At 37.9% G+C, this 20,467-nt stretch overlaps 1 non-coding gene across 1 annotated transcript; it reads left to right on the top strand.

Annotated features, from left to right (window-relative positions):
- Positions 1–7,132: 7,132 nt before the first annotated feature.
- On the top strand, positions 7,133–7,240 carry LOC112731520 (small nucleolar RNA R71). The gene has a single exon (XR_003167294.1). It is a non-coding gene; the product is annotated as a small nucleolar RNA R71 (small nucleolar RNA).
- The last annotated feature ends 13,227 nt before the right edge of the window (positions 7,241–20,467 follow it).

A 20,467-nucleotide genomic window follows, 5' to 3' on the forward strand; every position in this document is an offset into this window, starting at 1 on the left:
TTCCCTTAGCTTCCTCTTCAGAGTCCTTTCAGGTTCAGGATCGGCTTCAACAAGAATGTTCTTATCCTTGTTCCTACTCATATGAAAAAGAAGAGAACACAAAAGAAAATATGGAATCCTCTATGTCACAGTATAGAGATTCCTTATGTAAGTATAAGAAGAGAAGAATGTAAGAAGGAGAAGAGAAAAAATTCGAACACAGGGAGGGGGATGGGGTTCGAATTTTTGGGTGGAGAAGAAGTGTTAGTAGATGAATAAATAAATAGAAGGAGGTGAGGAAGAGAAGAATTCGAAAATTTAAATAAAATAAAATAAAAACATTTTAAATTAAAGCTAAAATTTGAAAATTAAAATTGAAATCAAATTAAATTGAAATTAAAACAATTAGTTAATTAAAAAGGAAATTTGAAAAAGAGGGAAGTTAGTTAGGTAGTTTTGAAAAAGATAAGAATCAAATAAAAAGTAAAGTGGTTAATTGAAAAAGATTTGAAAATCAAATTTGAAAAGATACAAAGTTAGAAAAGATTTTGAAATTAAATTTTGAAAAAGATGTGATTGAAATTTTAATTTGAAAAAAATTTGAAAAAGAATTTTTAAAAAGATTTGATTTTGAAAATTAAAGTTGATTACTTGACTAACAAGAAACAAAAAGATTTGATTTTAAAATTTAAAGATTGAACCTTTCTTATTAGGCAAGTAACAAACTTAATATTTTTGAATCAATCACATTAATTGTTAGCATTGAATTCGAAAATATGGAATAAAAATAAGAAAAGGATTTTGAAAATTAATTTGAAATTTTCAAAAATATGAAAGAAAAATTGAAAAAGATTTGATTTTTGAAAAAGATTTGAAAAAGATAGAATTTTTAAATTGAAAATTTGATTTGACTCATAAGAAAGGGTCGATCCCACGGAGATTGTCGACTTGAAGCAAGCTATGGTCACCTTGTAAATCTCAGTCAGGCGGATTCAGATAGTTATGGAGATTTGATAATTAAAACATAATTGAAATATAAACTAAGATAGAGATACTTATGTAATTCATTGGTGAGAATTTCAGATAAGCGTATCGAGATGCCTTTCGTTCTTCTGAACCTCTGCTTTCCTGCTGTCTTCATCCAATCATTTCTACTCCTTTCCATGGCAAGCTTTATGTAGGGCATCACCGTTGTCAATGGCTACATCCCATCCTCTCTGTAAAAATGGTCCAATGCGCTGTCACTGCATGGCTAATCATCTGTCGGTTCTCGATCATACTGGAATAGGATTTACTATCCTTTTGCGTCTGTCACTACGCCCAGCACTCGCGAGTTTGAAGCTCGTCACAGCCATCCCTTCCCAGATCCTACTCGGAATACCACAGACAAGGTTTAGACTTTCCAGATCTCAAGAATGGCCGTCCATGGATTCTAACTTATACCACGAAGATTCTAATATCTCAGACTCGGTCCCCTGTATTAGATATCCAAGAGATACTCATTCTAGCTTGTTTGCATGTAGAACGGAAGTGTTTATCAGGCACGCGTTCATAGGTGAGAATGATGATGAGCGTAACATAATCATCACATTCATCATGTTCTTGGGTGCGAATGGATATCTTAGAGAAGGAATAAGCTTGAATTGAATAGAAAAACAATAGTACTTTGTATTAATTCATGAGGAACAGCAGAGCTCCACACCTTAATCTTTGAAGTGTAGAAACTCTACCGTGGAAAATACATAAGTGATAAGGTCCAGGCATGGCCGAATGGCCAGCCCCCTAAACGTAATCAAAGGATCAAAAGATAATCCAAAGATGTAAATACAATAGTAAAAAGTCCTATTTATGCTAAACTAGTTACTAGGGTTTACAGAAATGAGTAAATGGTGCAGAAATCCACTTCTGGGGCCCACTTGGTGTGTGCTTGGGCTGAGCATTGAGCTTTACACGTGTAGAGGCTTCTTTTGGAGTTGAACGCCAGTTTGTAACCTGTTTTTGGCGTTTAACTCCAGTTTGCAACCTGTTTCTGGCGTTTAACTCCAGAATGCAGCATGGAACTGGCGTTGAATGCCAGTTTGCATCATCTAAACTCGGGAAAAGTATGGACTATTACATATTGCTGGAAAGCCCTGGATGTCTACTTTCCAGCAGCATCTGCTGTCCTTCTTCAACCTATGAATCTGATTTTTGCTCAAGTCCCTCAATTTCAGCCAGAAAATACCTGAAATCATAGAAAAACACACAAACTCATAGTAAAGTCCAGAAATGTGATTTTTATTTAAAAACTAATAAAAATATACTAAAACCTAACTAAATTATACTAAAAACTATGTAAAAACAATGCCAAAAAGCGTATAAATTATCCGCTCATCACTCATCACAACACCAAACTTAAATTGTTGCTTGTCCCCAAGCAACTGAAAATCAAATAGGATAAAAAGAATAGAATATACAATGAATTCCAAAAACATCTATAAAGATCAGTCTTAATTAGATGAGTGGGGCTTTTAGCTTTTTGCTTCTGAACAGTTTTGGCATCTCACTTTATCCTTTGAAGTTCAGAATGATTGGCATCTATAGGAACTCAGAATTCAGATAGTGTTATTGATTCTCCTAGTTAAGTATGTTGATTCTTGAACACAGTTACTTTATGAGTCTTGGCCGTGACCCAAAGCATTTTGTTTTCCAGTATTACCACCGGATACATAAATGCCACAGACACATAACTGGGTGAACCTTTTCAGATTGTGACTTAGCCTTGCTAGAGTCCCCAATTAGAGGTGTCCAGAGCTCTTAAGCACACTCTTTTTGCTTTGGACCACGACTTTAACCACTCAGTCTCAAGTTTTCACTTGACACCTTCACGCCACAAGCACATGGTTAGGGACAGCTTGGTTTAGCTGCTTAGGCCAGGATTTTATTCCTGTGGGCCCTCCTATCCACTGATGCTCAAAGCCTTGGATCCTTTTTATTTTACCCTTGCCTTTTTGTTTAAAGGGCTATTGGCTTTTTCTGCTTGCTTTTTCTTTTTTTTTTCGCATATATATTTTTTTTCTACAAGCTTTTCACTGCTTTTTCTTGCTTCAAGAATCAATTTTATGATTTTTCAAATCATCAAATAACATTTCTCCTTTTTCAATCATTCTTTCAAGAGCCAACAATTTTAACATTCATAAACAGCAAATTCAAAAAATATGCACTGTTCAAGCATTCATTCAGAAAGACAAAAGTATTGCCACCACATCAAAATAACTAAACTGTTTTAAAATTCAAAATTCATGCACTTCTTTTTCTTTTTCAATTAAAAACATTTTGCATTTAAGAAAGGTGATGGATCCATTTTTATAGCTTTAAGGCATAGACACTTAGACACTAGTGATCATGTAATAAAGACACAAACATAAAAAAAAATAAAGCATAAAAATTCGAAAAACAGAAAATAAAGAACAAGAAAATTAAAGAACGGGTCCACCTTAGTGATGGCGGCTTGTTCTTCCTCTTGAAGATTTTATGGAGTGCTTGAGCTCCTCAATGTCTCTTCCTTGCCTTTGTTGCTCCTCACTCATGGTTCTTTGGTCTTCTCTAATTTCATGAAGGATGATGGAATGCTCTTGGTGCTCCATCCTTAGTTGTCCCATATTGGAACTTAATTCTCCTAGGGAGGTGTTAATTTGCTCCCAATAATTTTGTGGAGAAAAATGCATCCCTTGAGGCATCTCAGGGATTTCATGATGAGGAATTTCCTCATGCTCTTGTCCATGAGTGGGATCTCTTGTTTGCTCCATCCTTTTCTTAGTGATGGGCTTGTCCTCATCAATGAGGATGTCTTCTTCTATGTCAATTCTAGCTGAATTGCAAAGGTGACAAATAAGATGAGGGAAGGCCAACCTTGCCAAAGTAGAGGACTTGTCTGCCACCTTGTAGAGTTCTTGGGATATAACCTCATGAACTTCTACTTCCTCTCTAATCATGATGTTATGAATCATGATAGCTCGGTCTATAGTAACTTCAGACCGGTTGCTAGTGGGAATGATTGAGCGTTGGATAAACTCCAACCATCACCTAGCCACGGGCTTGAGGTCATGCCTTCTTAGTTGAACCGGCTTCCCTCTTGAATCTCTCTTCCATTGAGCGCCCTCTTCACAAATGTCTATGAGGACTTGGTCCAACCTTTGATCAAAGTTGACCCTTCTAGTGTAAGGGTGTGCATCTCCTTGCATCATGGGCAAGTTGAATGCCAACCTTACATTTTCCGGACTGAAATCTAAGTATTTTCCTCGGACCATTGTAAGCCAATTCTTAGGGTCCGAGTTCACACTTTGATCATTGTTCTTGGTGATCCATGTATTGGCATAGAACTCTTGAACCATTAAGATTTTGACTTGTTGAATGGGGTGGGTGAGAACTTCCCAACCTCTTCTTCGAATCTCATGTCGGATCTCCGGATATTCACCCTTTTTGAGCTTGAAAGGGACCTCAGGGATCACTTTCTTCTTAGCCACGACTTCATAGAAGTGGTCTTGATGCACCTTTGAGATGAATCTCTCCATCTTCCATGACTCGGAGGTGGAAGTTTTTGCCTTCCCTTTCCTCTTTCTAGAGGTTTCTTCGGCCTTTGGTGCCATAAATGGTTATGGAAAAATAAAAAGCAATACTTTTACCACACCAAACTTAGAAGGTTTGCTCGTCCTCGAGCAAAAGAAGAAAGAAAAGAGTAGAAGAAGAAGAAATGGAGGAGATGGAGGTGGGTTGGTGTTTCGGCCAAGGGGGAGAAGTAGCGTTTATGTTGTGTGAAAATGAAGGAGTGAAGATGGGTTTATATAGGGGTGGAGAGAGAGTTAGGGTTCGGCCATATAGGGTGGGTTTGGGAGGAAAAGTAGTTTGAATTTGAAAGGTGAGGTAGGTAGGGTTTTATGATGGATGGATGTAGATTGGTAAACGGTTTATGGAGAAGAGGGTAAGATTTGATAGGTGAGGGGTTTTTGGGGAAGAGGTATTGAGTTAATTGGTGAAGAGTATTTGGGGAAGAGTATTAAGAAAAGGTGTTAAGAAGAGAGAGAGTGAGTTGAGGTTGGTGGGGATCCTGTGGGGTCCACAGATCCTGAGGTGTCAAGGATTTTTCATCCCTGCACCAAGTGGCGTACAAAACGCCCTTCTCTGCCAATCCTGGCGTTAAACGCCAGGTTGCTGCCCATTTCTGGCATTTAACGCCAGCTTCTTGCCCTTTTCTGGCGTTAAACGCCCAGAATGGTGCCAGACTGGGCGTTTAACGCCCATTCTGCTACCCTTACTGGCGTTTAAATGCCAGTAAGTTTCTCCTCCAGGGTGTTCTATTTTTAATACTATTTTTCATTCTATTTTTGCTTTTTCAGTTGTTTTTATGACTTCACATGATCATCAACCGACAGAAAACATAAAATAACAATAGAAAATAGAAATTTAACATAGATAAGTAAAAATTAGGTTGCCTCCCAACAAGCGCTTCTTTAATGTCAATAGTTTGACAGTGGGCTCTTATGGAGCCTCACAGATACTCAGAGCATGGCCTCCCAACACCAAACTTAGAGTTTGAATGTGGGGGCTCTGTTTGACTCTGCATTGAGAGAAGCTTTTCATGCTTCTTCTCCATGATTACAGAGGGAGATCCTTGAGCTTTAAACACAAGGGAGTCCTCATTCACTTGAAGGACCAATTCTCCTCTGTCAACATCAATCACGGCTTTTACTGTGGGTAGGAAGGGTCTGCCAAGGATGATGGATTCATCCATACACTTCCCAGTCTTTAGGATTATGAAATCAGCAGGGATGTAATGGTCTTCAACCTTTACCAAGACATCCTCTACAAGTCCATAAGCTTGTTTCCTTGAATTGTCTGCCATCTCTAATGAGATTCTTGCAGCTTGAACCTCAAAAATTCCTAGCTTCTCCATTACAGAGAGAGGCATGAGGTTTATGCTTGACCCGAGGTCACACAGAGCCTTCTCAAAGGTCATGGTGCCTATGGTACAAGGTATTGAGAACTTTCCAGGATCTTGTCTCTTCAGAGGTAATCTCTGCCTAGTCAAGTCATCCAGTTCTTTGGTGAGCAAGGGGGGTTCATCCTCCCAAGTCTCATTACCAAATAAATTGGCATTTAGCTTCATGATTGCTCCAAGGTACTTAGCAACTTGTTCTTCAGTAACATCTTCATCCTCTTCAGAGGAGGAATACTCATCAGATCTCATGAATGGCAAAAGTAAATTCAATAGAATCTCTATGGTTTCAGTGTGAGCCTCAGATTCCCATGGTTCCTCATTGGGAAACTCCTTGGAGGCCAGTGGACGTCCATTGAGGTCTTTCTCAGTGGAGATCACTGCCTTTTCCTCCTCTCCAGGTTCGGCCGTGTGGGGTATGTTGATGGCCTTGCACTCTCCTTTTGGATTCTCTTCTGTATTGCTTGGAAGAGTACTAGGAGGGAGTTCAGTAACTTTCTTGCTCAGCTGACCCACTTGTGCCTCCAAATTTTAAATGGAGGACCTTGTTTCAGTCATGAAACTTTGAGTGGTTTTAATTAGATTAGAGACTACAGTTGCTAAGTCAGAGTGGCTCTGCTTAGAATTCTCTGTCTGTTGCTGATAAGATGATGGAAAAGGCTTGCTATTGCTAAACCTATTTCTTCCACCATTATTGTTGTTGAAGCCTTATTGAGGCCTCTGTTGGTCCTTCCATGAGAGATTTGGGTGATTTCTCCATGAAGGATTATAGGTGTTTCCATAGGGTTCTCCCATGTAATTCACCTCTTCCATTGTTGGGTTCTCAGGATCATAAGCATCTTCTTCAGATGAAGCTTCTTTGGTACTGCCTGTTGCTGCTTGCATTCTAGACAGACTCTGAGAAATCATTTTGACTTGCTGAGTCAATATTTTGTTTTGAGCCAATATGGCGTTCAGAGTGTCAATCTCAAGAACTCATTTCTTCTGATTCGTCCCATTATTCACAGGATTCCTTTCAGAAGTGTACATGAATTGGTTATTTGCAACTATTTCAATGAGTTCCTGAGCTTCTGCAGGCGTCTTCTTCAGATGAAGAGATCCTCCAGCAGAGCTGTCCAATGACATCTTGGACAGTTCAGATAGACCATCATAGAAAATACCTATGATGCTCCATTCTGAAAGCATGTCAGAAGGACACCTTCTGATCAATTGCTTGTATCTTTCCCAGGCTTCATAGAGGGATTCACCTTCTTTCTGTCTGAAGGTTTGGACTTCCACTCTAAGCTTGCTCAATTTTTGAGGTGGAAAGAATTTTGCCAAGAAGGCATTGACTAGCTTTTCCCAAGAGTTCAGGCTTTCTTTAGGTTGTGAATCCAACCATGTTCTAGCTCTGTCTCTTACAGCAAAGGGAAAAAGCATAGGCTTGTAGACCTCGGGATCAACCCCATTGGTCTTGACAGTGTCACAGATTTGCAAGAATTCAGCTAAGAACTGATGAGGATCTTCCAATGGAAGTCCATGAAACTTACAATTCTGTTGCATCAGAGAAACTAATTGAGGCTTAAGCTCAAAGTTGTTTGCTCCAATGGCAGGGATTGAGATGCTTCTCCCATAGAAGTCGGGAGTAGGTGCAGTAAAGTCACCAAGCACCTTCCTTGCATTGTTGGCATTGTTGTTGTTTTCGGCTGCCATGACTTCTTCTTATTTGAAAAGTTCTGTTAGGTCCTCTATAGAGAGTTGTACTTTAGCTTCTCTTAGCTTTCTCTTCAAGATCCTTTCAGGTTCAGGATCAGCTTCAACAAGAATGCCCTTGTCCTTACTCCTGCTCATATGAAAAGAGAGAAGAAGAAAATATAGAATCCTCTATGTCACAGTATAGAGATTCCTTGAGGTGTCAGAGGAAAAGAAGAATAGAAGGAGGAGGTAGAGAAGAGAGAATTCGAACTTATCAAGGGAGATAGAGTTCGAATTGTTGATAATGGAGAGGTGTTAGTCCTTTAAATAGAAGGATTTGGGAAGAGGGGAAGAATTTTTGAAATTAAAGTAAAAGATTTTGAAATAATTAAAAGAAATTTGGGTTTGGTAAATGATTTTCGAAAACTAAGATTGGGAAAGAAATTAAGTAATTTTTGAAAAAGATTTTGAAATCAGAAATAAAAAAGATATGATTGAAACTTAATTTTGAAAAAGATGTGATTGAAAAGATATGATTGAGAAGATATGATTGAAAATCAAATTAAAAAGAGAAAGTTTTAAACTTAAAGTTGATTGCTTGACTAACAAGAAATTAGAAGATATGATTCTAGAATTTAAAATTTGATCCTTTCTTAATAGGCAAGTAATAACTTGAAAATTTTGAATTAAATCCCTAATTGTGGCAAGGATTTTCGAAAATAGTAATAAATAAAAAAATTGAAAAGAAATTGATTTTGAAAAGATATGATTGAAAAGATATGATTTGAAAAAAAATTTGATTTTGAAAAATTATGAAAATTTGAAAAAGATTTGAATTAAAAACAAAATCTTCCCTCTAGTTTCCTCCTGGCATTAAACGCCCAGCCAGGTACCCTGGCTGGCGTTTAAACGCCAGTTTTCCTTCTTCACTGGGTGTTTTGAACGCCCAGCTTTTGCTGTGTAATTCCTCTGCTGAATGTTCTGAATCTTCAATTCTCTGTGTTATTGACTTGAAAAGACACAATTTAAAAAAAAATTGAAATTTTAATGATGAGAAACAATAAAAAAATGCAACTAAGATCAAATAAACAATGCATGCAAGACACCAAACTTAGAATTTTGTATAGTAAGGACTATAACAATTTGAAAGTGCATATGAAAAACAACAAAAGACATAAAACAAGAGAAATTAAAGATCAGAGCAATGAAATCATCAAGAACAACTTGAAGATCAATGAAGAACATAATGTATATATTCGAAAAATGCAAGAAGAATAAAGACATGCAGTTAACACCAAACTTAAAAATTGACACTTGACTCAAACAAGAAACACAAAATATTTTTTGTTTTTATGATTTTATAAATTTTTTTGTGATTTTTTTCGAAAATTATTCAGAAAAAGAAAAATAAGGATTTCAAAATTTTTAATAAGAATTCCAGGAATCATGCAATGTTAGTCTAAAGCTTCAGTCTAAAAGATTAGACATGGCTAGCCAAGCTTCAGCAGACATACAACAACCAAATTGATAGGAATCAACTAGCTCTTGTGATGATAAAATTATCATCTAAAACTCTAGAATTCATTCTTAAAAATCATGAAGAACAAAATAAAATAAAATTACGTAATCTAAGCAACAAGATGAACCGTCAGTTGTCCAAACTCGAACAATCCCCGGCAACGGCGCCAAAAACTTGGTGCACGAAATTATGATCATCAACAATGGCACCAAAGACTTGGGGCTCTCAAACGTGAATCACACTTTGTCACAATTCCGCACAACTAACCATCAAGTGCACTGGGTCGTCCAAGTAATACCTTACGTGAGTAAGGATCGATCCCACGGAGATTGTCAGCTTGAAGCAAGATATGGTCATCTTGTAAATCTCAGTCAGGCAGATTCAAATGGTTATGGAGAATTGATAATTATAAAATAGAATAAAGATAGAGATACTTATGTAATTCATTGGTAGGAATTTCAGATAAGCGTATGAAGATGCTTTGTTCCTTCTGAACCTCTGCTTTCCTATTGCCTTCTTCCAACCATTCATACTCCTTTCCATGGCAAGCTTTATGTTGGGCATCACCGTTATCAATGGCTACTTTCCGTCTTCTCAGTGAAAATGTTCCAAATGCGTTGTCACCGCACGGCCAATCATCTGTCGGTTCTTGATCATGTTAGAATAGGATCTATTGATCCTTTTGCGTCTGTCACACGCCCAACAATCGCGAGTTTGAAGCTCGTCACAGTCATTCCTTCCCAGATCCTACTCGGAATACCACAGACAAGGTTTAGACTTTCCGGATCTCAAGAATGGCCGCCAATAATTCTAGCCTATACCACGAAGGTTCCAATCTTAGATTAGAAACCCAAGAGATATATATTCAAGCCATTGCTAGTAGAACAGAGGTAGTTGTCAGGCACATGTTCATAGGTGAGAATGATGATGAGTGTCACGGATCATCACATTCATCAAGTTGAAGAACGAATGAATATCTTAGAGAAGAAGCAGGCGTGAATTGAATAGAAGAACAATAGTAATTGTATTAATTCATGAAGAACAGCAGAGCTCCACACCTTAATCTATGGTGTGTAAAAATTCCACCGTTGAGAATACATAAGAACAAAAGGTCTAGACATGGCCATGAGGCCAGCCCCCAAACGTGAAAAGGTCTATGAAAGTATGAGCAAAAGATGAAAATACAATAGCAAAAGGCCCTATTTATAGAGAACTAGTAGCTTAGGGTTTACAGAAATGAGTAATTGATGCAGAAATCCACTTCCGGGCCCACTTGGTGTGTGCTTGGACTGAGCATTGAAGCTTTCATGTGTAGAGACTTTTCTTGGAGTTAAACGCCAGCTTTTGTGCCAGTTTGGGCATTTAACTCTAGTTTTGATGCCAGTTCTGGCGTTTTGATGCCAGAATTTTTATGCTGACTTGGAACGCCAATTTGGGCCATCAAATCTAGGGCAAAGTATGGACTATTATATATTGCTGGAAATCCCAGAATGTCTACTTTCCAACGCAATTGAGAGCGCGCCAATTGGGCTTCTGTAGCTCCAGATAATCTACTTTGAGTGCAGGGAGGTCAGAATCCAACAGCATCTGCAGTCCTTTTTCTGCCTCTGAATCAGATTTTTGCTCAGGTCCATCAATTTTAGCCAGAAAATACCTGAAATCACAGAAAAATACACAAACTCATAGTAAAGTCTAGAAATGTGATTTTTAAATAAAAACTAAAAAAAATATAATAAAAACTAACTAAAATATACTAAAAACAATGCCAAAAAGCGTATAAATTATCTGCTCATCAAGTCACAAAAACAATTGAAAAAGAAAAAACAGAATGAAAAATAGCATTAAAAACAGCACACCCTGGAGAAGGATCTTACTGGCGTTTAAACGCCAGTAAGGGTAGCAGAATGGGCGTTAAACGCCCAGTCTAGCACCATTCTGGGCATTTAATGCCGAAAAAGGGCACCATACTGGCGTTTAACGCCAGAAAAGGGCAACAAGCTAGCGTTTAACGCCAGAAAGGGAAGAAAAGCTGGCGTTAAACACCAGAAATGGGCAGCAACCTGGCGTTTAACGCCAGGATTGACACTCCAAGGGGCGTTTACATGCCAAATTGGTGCAGGGATGAGAAAGCCTTGACACCTCAGGATCTGTGGACCCCACAGGATCCCCACCTACCTCAACTCTCTCTCTCTCTTCTTCACACCAATCACCTCCTCATATTTCATATTCAATTCCTTTCCCTCCCAAACCCAACCCCTAAAACACGAACCCTAACCCTCTCTCCACTCCTATATAAACCCCTCATCCCTCCTTCCTTTTCACACATCACAAACACTACTTCTCCCCCTTGGCGGAACCACTAAACCCCCTCCATCTCCTCTATTTCTTCTTCTTCTACTCTCTTCTTTCTTCTTTTGCTCGAGAATGAGCAAACCTTTTAAGTTTGGTGTGGTAAAAGCGTCACTTTTTGTTTTTCCATAACCATTTATGGCACCTAAGGCCAGAGAAACCTCTAGAAAGAGAAAAGGGAAGGCAAAAGCTTCCACCTCTGAGTCATGGGAGATGGAGAGATTCATCTCAAAGGTGCATCAAGACCACTTCTATGAAGTTGTGGCAAAGAAAAAGGTGATCCCCGAGGTTCCCTTTAAGCTCAAAAAGAGTGAATGTCTGGAGATCCGACATGAGATTCGAAGAAGAGGTTGGGAAATTCTCACCAACCCCATTCAACAAGTTGGGATCTTAATGGTTCAAGGGTTCTATGCTAATGCATGGATCACCAAAAACCATGATCAAAGTGTGAACCCGGACCCAAAGAACTGGCTTACAATGGTCCGGGGAAAATACTTAGATTTCAGTCCGAAAAATGTAAGATTGGCATTCAACTTGCCAATGATGCAAGGAGATGCACGCCCCTACACTAGAAGGGTCAACTTTGATCAAAGGTTGGACCAAGTCCTTATGGACATTTGTGTGGAGGGCGCTCAATGGAAGAGAGATTCAAGAGGGAAGCCGGTTCAACTAAGAAGGCTTGACCTCAAGCTAGTGGCTAAGGGATGGTTGGAGTTCATCCAACGCTCAATCATTCCCACTAGCAACCGGTCTGAAGTTACTATAGACCGGGCTATCATGATCCATAGCATCATGAATGGAGAGGAAGTAGAAGTTCATAAGGTTATATCCCTAGAACTCTATAAGGTGGCGGACAAGTCCTCTACTTTGGCAAGGTTAGCCTTCCCTCATCTAATTTGTCACCTCTGCAATTCAGCTGGAATTGACATAGAGGAAGACATCCTCATTGATGAGGACAAGCCCATCATTAAGAAAAGGATGGAGCAAGCAAGAGAGCCCACTCATGGACTTCAACAAGAGCATGAGGAAATTCCTCATCATGAAATCCCTGAGATGCCTCAAGGGATGCACTTCCCTTCACAAAATTATTGGGAGCAAATTAACACCTCCCTAGGAGAATTAAGTTCCAACATGGGACAACTAAGGGTGGACCACCAAGAGCATTCATCCTCCTTCATGAAATTAGAGAAGACCAAAGATCCATGAGGGAGGAGCAACAAAGGCAAGGAAGAGACATAGAGGAGCTCAAGCGTTCCATTGGATCTTCAAGAGGAAGAACTAGCCGCCATCACTAAGGTGGATCCGTTCTTTAATCTCCCTGCTCTTATTTTTCTGTTTTTCGAAAATTATGCTTTATGCTCTATCTATGTTTGTGTCTTTATTACATGATCATTAGTGTCTATGCCTTAAAGCTATGAATTTCCTATGAATCCATCACCTTTCTTGAATGAAAAATGTTCTTAATTGCAAAAGAACAAGAAGTACATGAATTTCGAATTTTAAAATAGTTTAATTATTTTGATGTGGTGGTAATACTTTTTGTTTTTTGAATGAATGCTTGAACAGTGCATATTTTTGAATTTGTTGTTTATGAATGTTAAAATTGTTGGCTCTTGAAAGAATGATGAAAAAGGAGAAATGTTAGTTGATAATCTGAAAAATCATAAAATTGATTCTTGAAGCAAGAAAAAGCAGTGAATAGAAAAGCCTGCAGAAAAAAAAAAAGAGGCGAAAAAAAATAATAAAAGAAAAAGAAAGAAAAACAAAAAGCAAGCAGAAAAAGCCAATAGCCCGTTAAACCAAAAGGCAAGAAATAAAAAGGATCCAAGGCTTTGAGCATCAGTGGATAGGAGGGCCCAAAGGAACAAAAATCCTGGCCTAAGTGGCTAAACCAAGCTGTCCCTAACCATGTGCTTGTGGCGTGAAGGTGTCAAGTGAAAAGCTTGAGACTGAGCGGTTAAGGTCGCGATCCAAAGCAAAAAGAGTGTGCTTAAGAGCTCTGGACACCTCTAATTGAGGACTCTAGCAAAGCTGAGTCACAATATGAAAAGGTTCACCCAGTTATGTGTCTGTGGCATTTATGTATCCGGTAGTAATACTGGAAAACAAAATGCTTAGGGCCATGACCTTTTCATAAAGTAGTTGTGTTCAAGAATCAACATACTGAACTAGGACAATCAATAACACTATCTGAATTCTGAGTTCCTATAGATGCCAATCATTCTGAACTTCAAAGGATAAAGTGAGATGCCAAAACTGTTCAGAAGCAAAAAGCTAATAGCCCCGCTCATCTAATTAAGACTGATCTTTATAGATGTTTTCGGAATTCATTGTATATTCTCTTCTTTTTATCATACTTTGTTTTTAGTTGCTTGGGGACAAGCAACAATTTAAGTTTGGTGTTGTGATGAGCGGATAATTTATACGCTTTTTGGCATTGTTTTTAGGTAGTTTTTAGTATGATTTAGCTACTTTTTAATATATTTTTATTAGTTTTTATGCAAAATTCACATTTTTGGACTTTACTATGAGTTTTTGTATTTTTCTGTGATTTCAGGTATTTTCTGGCTGAAATTGAGGGACCTGAGCAAAAATCTGATTCAGAGGCTGAAAAAGGACTGCAGATGCTGTTGGATTCTAACCTTCCTGCACTCGAAATATATTTTCTGGAGCTACAGAAGCTCAATTGGTGCGCTCTCAATTGAGTTGGAAAGTAGACATCCTGAGCTTTCCAGAAATATATAATAGTCCATACTTTGCCCGAGTTTTGATAACGCAAACTGGCGTTTAAACGCCAACTTTCTACCATATTCTGGCGTTAAACGCCAGAACTGGCATAAAAGCTGGAGTTAAATGCCTAAACTGGCACCAGAGCTGGCGTTTAAGTCCAAAAAAAGTCTCTACATGTGAAAGCTTCAATACTCAGCCCAAACACACACCAAGTAGGCCCGGAAGTGGATTTTTGCATTAATTACTTATTTCTGTAAACCCTAGGCTACTAGTTCATTATAAATAGGACCTTTCACTATTGTATTTTTCATCTTTTGATCATCTTTGATCTTCGGATCATCTCTGGAATACATTATGTAGTTTTTATGTTCTGAGACCTCCTTGGGAGGCTGGCCACTCGGCCATGTCTACCCTAGTTTCACTTATGTATTTTTAACAGTGGAGTTTCTACACCTCATAGATTAAGGTGTGGAGCTCTGCTGTTCCTCATGAAGTAATGCAAAGTGCTACTGTTTTCTATTCAATTCAAGCTTATTCTTATTCTAAGATATTCACTCGCACTTCAACATGATGAATGTGATGATCCGTGACACTCGTCATCATTCTCACCTATGAACGCGTGCCTGACAACCACCTCCGTTCTATCTACAATAGCTTGAGTGCATATCTCTTGGGTTTCTAATCTAAGATTAGAACCTTCTTGGTATAGGCTAGAATTATTGGCAGCCATTCTTGAGATCCGGAAAGTCTAAACTTTGTCTGTGGTATTCCGAGTAGGATCTGGGATGGGATGACTGTGACGAGCTTCAAACTCGCGAGTGTTGAGCATAGTGACAGATGCAAAAGGATCAATAGATCCTATTCCAACATGAGTGAGAACCGACAAATGATTATCCGTGCGGTGACAGCGCATTAAGACCATTTTCACTAAGAGGACGGACGATAGCCATTGACAACGGTGATCTCCCAACATACAGCTTGCCATGGAAGGGAGTATGAATGATTGGATGAAGGCAATAGGAAATCAGAGGTTCAGAAGGAACAAAGCATCTTCATACGCTTATCTGAAATCCCACCAATGAATTACATAAGTTCTTCTATCTTATTTTCTGTTTTAATTATATTTCAATTATCAAAATCCCATAACCATTTGAATCTGCCTGACTGAAATTTACAAGGATGACCATAGCTTGCTTCAAGCCGACAATCTCCGTGGGATCGACCCTTACTCACGTAAGGTATTACTTGGACGACCCAGTGCACTTGCTGGTCAGCTGCACGAAGTTATGTGAAAAGTGTGCGATCACGATTCCGTGTACCAATATAGATCAGGGTCAACTGCTCCAGTTACCACTATTATTCCTAGGCGTTCCACACAGAAATTCATCGAACTATTGGCATAGAAATTCGTCGATGAAGACACTATTCCCGTACTGTTGACACAAAAATTTGTCGATCAAAACACAGAATCACCTTTTAATGTTCCTTCTCCAGAAGCTGGAGATTTAAATTTCGATGACATCGACTTTGACCTGGAAAATATCTTGTCTGAAGTTCGATAGGTTTATTCCTCTGAAGGAACTATGGCGTTGTCTTCTGGTCCGGAATAGAGAATTGTTATCTTTCAAGCTGAGAATACGACTCAGGCAATGTTGACCAAAGAATAAGAGGTTATAGAAGAAGTTACTTCCCCTGTGCCCATGGGTCCATATCCTCAATTTGTTGACAGAATCAACATTGTTCTTGATTGCTTGAACCGTTCCATTAATGATATCAATGACAATATTCTCCTAAAGGCTCGACTTACTGATGCACTTGCTTTTCTCAATCAACGTTTTTTTTTTTACATGCATTCATCTCTTAGCTCATTTATTGAGGATGTCTCCTCCCACCTTTCTAAAATTCACGATGCTGACCAAGAACTGAACAAGTCACTTAAGACTTTAGCCGACTGTGATACTAAGCTGAAAAAATATGATATGACTAAGTCTTAGGTCACTGAGGTTTTGTCGAAGTGTTGAGCAAAGGAATAACAAATGGTGTCGAAGATTGCATCCTTAGATAGAGAATTGTCTGATCTAAAATTAGGAAAAATCAAAGTTGTATCCACCAATGCTATTCTCTCTATTTGATTGCAAAGGATTGAAAAGGCTCATGCTTCCAAACTTTCAAGTCAAGATGCTTTAGTCGAAGCAGTCACTCGAGCCACTAATGCCCAAGAAGCAGCACAAGAGTCTTCATGCATGGACCAATGACAAGAGGATCTAAAACTCATGCTTAGGAGCTTACTCTAGCTCTCTTTTGCACTTATTTTGTTTAGTAATCTCGACTTACTTTGTTTTAATGACAATGGTATTTTTTGACATACTTACCATTTACATGTATGATTCAACTGCTATTTGTATCTCTTATTTCCTATGCATTGCCATTGAAAACTTTTTCTATTTCAAAGGATCTTTCTCATAAAGGAGACCATTTGCCTTTAACTTGCTCAATCAGAAGTACTAATTTCAATACTAAATCACCAATTGCAAATTTTTTACCTTTCACTTTTGATCGTATGACTTAGATATCAGCTCTTTTTGCTTTATCATTTTGTCTAACGCCATGAGTCTAACTTGGTCTAACTCATCTAATTCATCAACCATACTCGACAAATATTGTTCGACTAGAAAATCATTCTATCTTGCCACCCTTATGTTTTGCAAATTTATTTCAAGTGGCAATACAGCTTTATGGTCATACACTAACTCATAAGGTGTTGATTTAATTGATTCTCTTGGAGAAAACCTGTAAGCCCATAACACCTGACTTAGTGTAGTGTGCCAGTTTCGAGGTTGCCTCTCTATATGCTTCTTTATCAAACTTATCAGAATATTTTTAATGGCTTCGACTTGGTCATTAGCTTGTGCATATTAGGGAGTCGAATGTACTTTTTTAATGCCTCGTGACTCAGAAAACCCCTTTACTTATTGACCAGTAAACATGGTCCCTTGATATGTAGTCAACATTTTGGGAATGCCAAATCTATGAATGATCGACTCCTCAATAAAGTCGATTATCTTGGCTTGGGTAACTTCTTTCATGGGAACAGCTTCTACCCACATTGTAAAGTAGTCGACTATCACCAAGACAAACTTATGCCCCTTAGTCGAAGGAGGATGAATCATTCCTATTAGGTCGAGAGCCCAACCTCTAAATGGCCAAGGCCTGATTACAACATGTAAATGGAGGCACGAACTCTCTAAATTTGTGCATGCCTTTGGCATTGATCATAGTGTCGAGCAAAATTAATACATGATAAACCACAATTTTATGGTTTATCTGGTATTGAAATGAGTAGATTTTATCAACTTATCTTACATTTATTCACTGAAATAGCATAGTTTTAAGAATTTCTCCTAACCGTGCTTAATGATTAAAACATGCTTTTAGGCTCTTAAATTGCTAAATTTGATTCACTTATATTCTATTCGATGTCTTGATGTGTTTGTTGAATGATTTCAGGCTTAGAAGGAAAGAATGGCTTGAAGAAGTGAAGAAAAAACATGCAAAAAGGGAGAATTCATGAAGAAATGAAATTGGAGCTCCTCATGGCCATGCATACGCATCCATCATGCATATGCATCTTTTAGAAAATCGCCAATTTGCGCGTACGCATAACTGTCAACACGTGATTTACTTAAGTAGACACGTCGCCATTATTTCAAGGCTTTCTTGGGCCCAATCCAACTCATTTCTAAAGTATTTGATGCAATTCTCAAGGAGGATCAAGGGGGAGCAATTAGAGTAGTTTAGGAACATGTTTTAGGGTATTTTTCTAGAGAAAAAAGCACTTTCTTCTCTCTAGATTTAAGTTTTGATTCTTGTTTTAGGATAGATTTGTTTATATTTCCTTGTTTTATTATCTTAATTTTTCTAATTTTGTTTAGTAGTTTCTTTATTTTGTTAACTTTAGTTTATGAACTCTCTTGCTAATTTTGATTTTTTTTAATGCAAATTGATGTTTTATGTTTTCTTGATATTTGTTTGAGTTATTATTATTAGTTTCTTGCATTTGGTAGTTTTAGATTTTATTGTAATTTAATATGCTTTTCTTTTATGCCTTCCAAGTGTTTGATAAAATGCATGGTATAGCTTTAGAGTAGATCTTTGCATTCTTGGCTTCAAATTGGAAAATTAGGTAACCTTGAGTCATTAATATCCAATTTGGATTGATAATCTAGAGTTTTTAGTTAATCTTGTTTTCATTGATGTTACTTATGAATTAGGGTTAACTATGCCTATTTGACTTTCTCCCGATGTAGGAGATGACGAAATAGAATTACTCTTGATAATTGTTATGTTATGATTAATGACAAGGATAGAAAATATTGACTCTCAATCCTAGCCAAGATGCCTTCCTAGCATTTGTTAGCTTTACTTTCTTATGATTTAATTTCTTGCCTTTTTGCCTCTAAAACCCCTGTTTTCTCATAACTGATAGTACGCACATCTCACTATAACTCCTTTGAGAGACGACACGGGATCTAATACTCCCTTCTTTTATTAGTTTGCATTCGTGACAAACAAAATTAAACTCTAATAAAAGTCTTTTGCCAGTTTGGGACTATGCTTGTAACAAAATTTCGAGTTTTATAACTTGTGAATTTTCGAACCAGTCACTTGATAGCTTCCAAACACCAGTTTGGAAATTCACAAGTTATAAAACTCAAAATTTCGTTGCAAGCATAGTCCCAAACTGGCAAATGACCCTTATCAAAGTTTGATTTTGTTTGTCATGAATGCAAACTAATAAAAACCAAGAGTATTAAATCTCAGGTCGTCTCTCAAAAGAGTTGCAGTGAGGTGTGCATACTATTAGTTATGAGAAAATAGGGGTTTTGAAGGCAAAAAGGCAAGAAATTTAATGATAAGAAAGTAAAGCTAACAAATGCTAAGAACGCATCTTGGCTAGGATTGATGGTCAAGGTTTTTTATCCTTGTCATTAATCATAACATACAATTATCAAGAGTAATTCTATTTCGTCCTCTCCTACATCGGGAGAAACTCAAATAGGCATAGTTAATTCTAAGCCATAAGTAACATCAATGGAAACAAGATTAACTAACAACTCTAGATTATCAATCCAAATTGGACATTAATGACTCAAGGTCACCTAATTTCTCAATTCCAAGCCAAGAATGCAAAGATCTACTCTAAAGCTAAACCAAGCATTTTATCAAACACTTGGAAGGCATAAAAGAAAAGTGATAAGCGGATAATTTATACGCTTTTTGGCATTGTTTTTAGTATGTTTTTAGTAGAATCTAGTTACTTTTAGGGATGTTTTCATTAGTTTTTATGTTAAATTCACATTTCTGGACTTCACTATGAGTTTGTGTATTTTTCTGTAATTTCAGGTATTTTCTGGCTGAAATTGAGGGACTTGAGCAAAAATCAGATTCAGAGGTTGAAGAAGGACTGCTGATGCTGTTGGATTCTGACCTCCCTGCACTCAAAGTGGATTTTCTGGAGCTACAGAACTCAAACTGGCACGCTTCAAATTGCGTTGGAAATTAGACATCCAGGGCTTTCCAACAATATATAATAGTCCATAATTTGGCCGAGTTTAGACAACATAAAAGGGGGTTTAACGCCAGTTCTACGCTGCTGTCTGGAGCTGAACGCCAGAAATACGTTATAAACTGGCGTTCAACTCCAAGAATGACCTCTGCACGTGTAACATTCAAGCTCAGCCCAAGCACACACCAAGTGGGCCCCGGAAGTAGATTTATGCATCAATTACTTACTTCTGTAAACCCTAGTAACTAGTTTAGTATAAATAGGACTTTTTACTATTGTATTAAACATCTTGGGACGTCTGGTTCTTAGATCATGGGGGCTGGCCATTCGGCCCTGCCTGGATCTTTCACTTATGTATTTTTAACGGTAGAGTTTCTACACTCCATAGATTAAGGTGTGGAGCTCTGCTGTTTCTCAAAGATTAATGCAAAGTACTGCTGTTTTTCTATTCAATTCAACTTAGTCTGCTTCTAAGATATTCATTCGCACTTCAACCTGAATATGATGAACATGACAATCATCATCATTCCCTATGAACGCGTGCCTGACAACCACTTCCGTTCTACCTTAGATTGAATGAGTATCTCCTGGATCTCTTAACCAGAATCTTCGTGGTATAAGCTAGATTGATGGCGGCATTCATGAGAGTCCGGAAAGTCTAAACCTTGTCTGTGGT

The sequence above is a fragment of the Arachis hypogaea genome, chromosome 12 (genome assembly GCF_003086295.3).
Source record: "Arachis hypogaea cultivar Tifrunner chromosome 12, arahy.Tifrunner.gnm2.J5K5, whole genome shotgun sequence".
Classification (NCBI taxonomy): domain Eukaryota; kingdom Viridiplantae; phylum Streptophyta; class Magnoliopsida; order Fabales; family Fabaceae; genus Arachis; species Arachis hypogaea.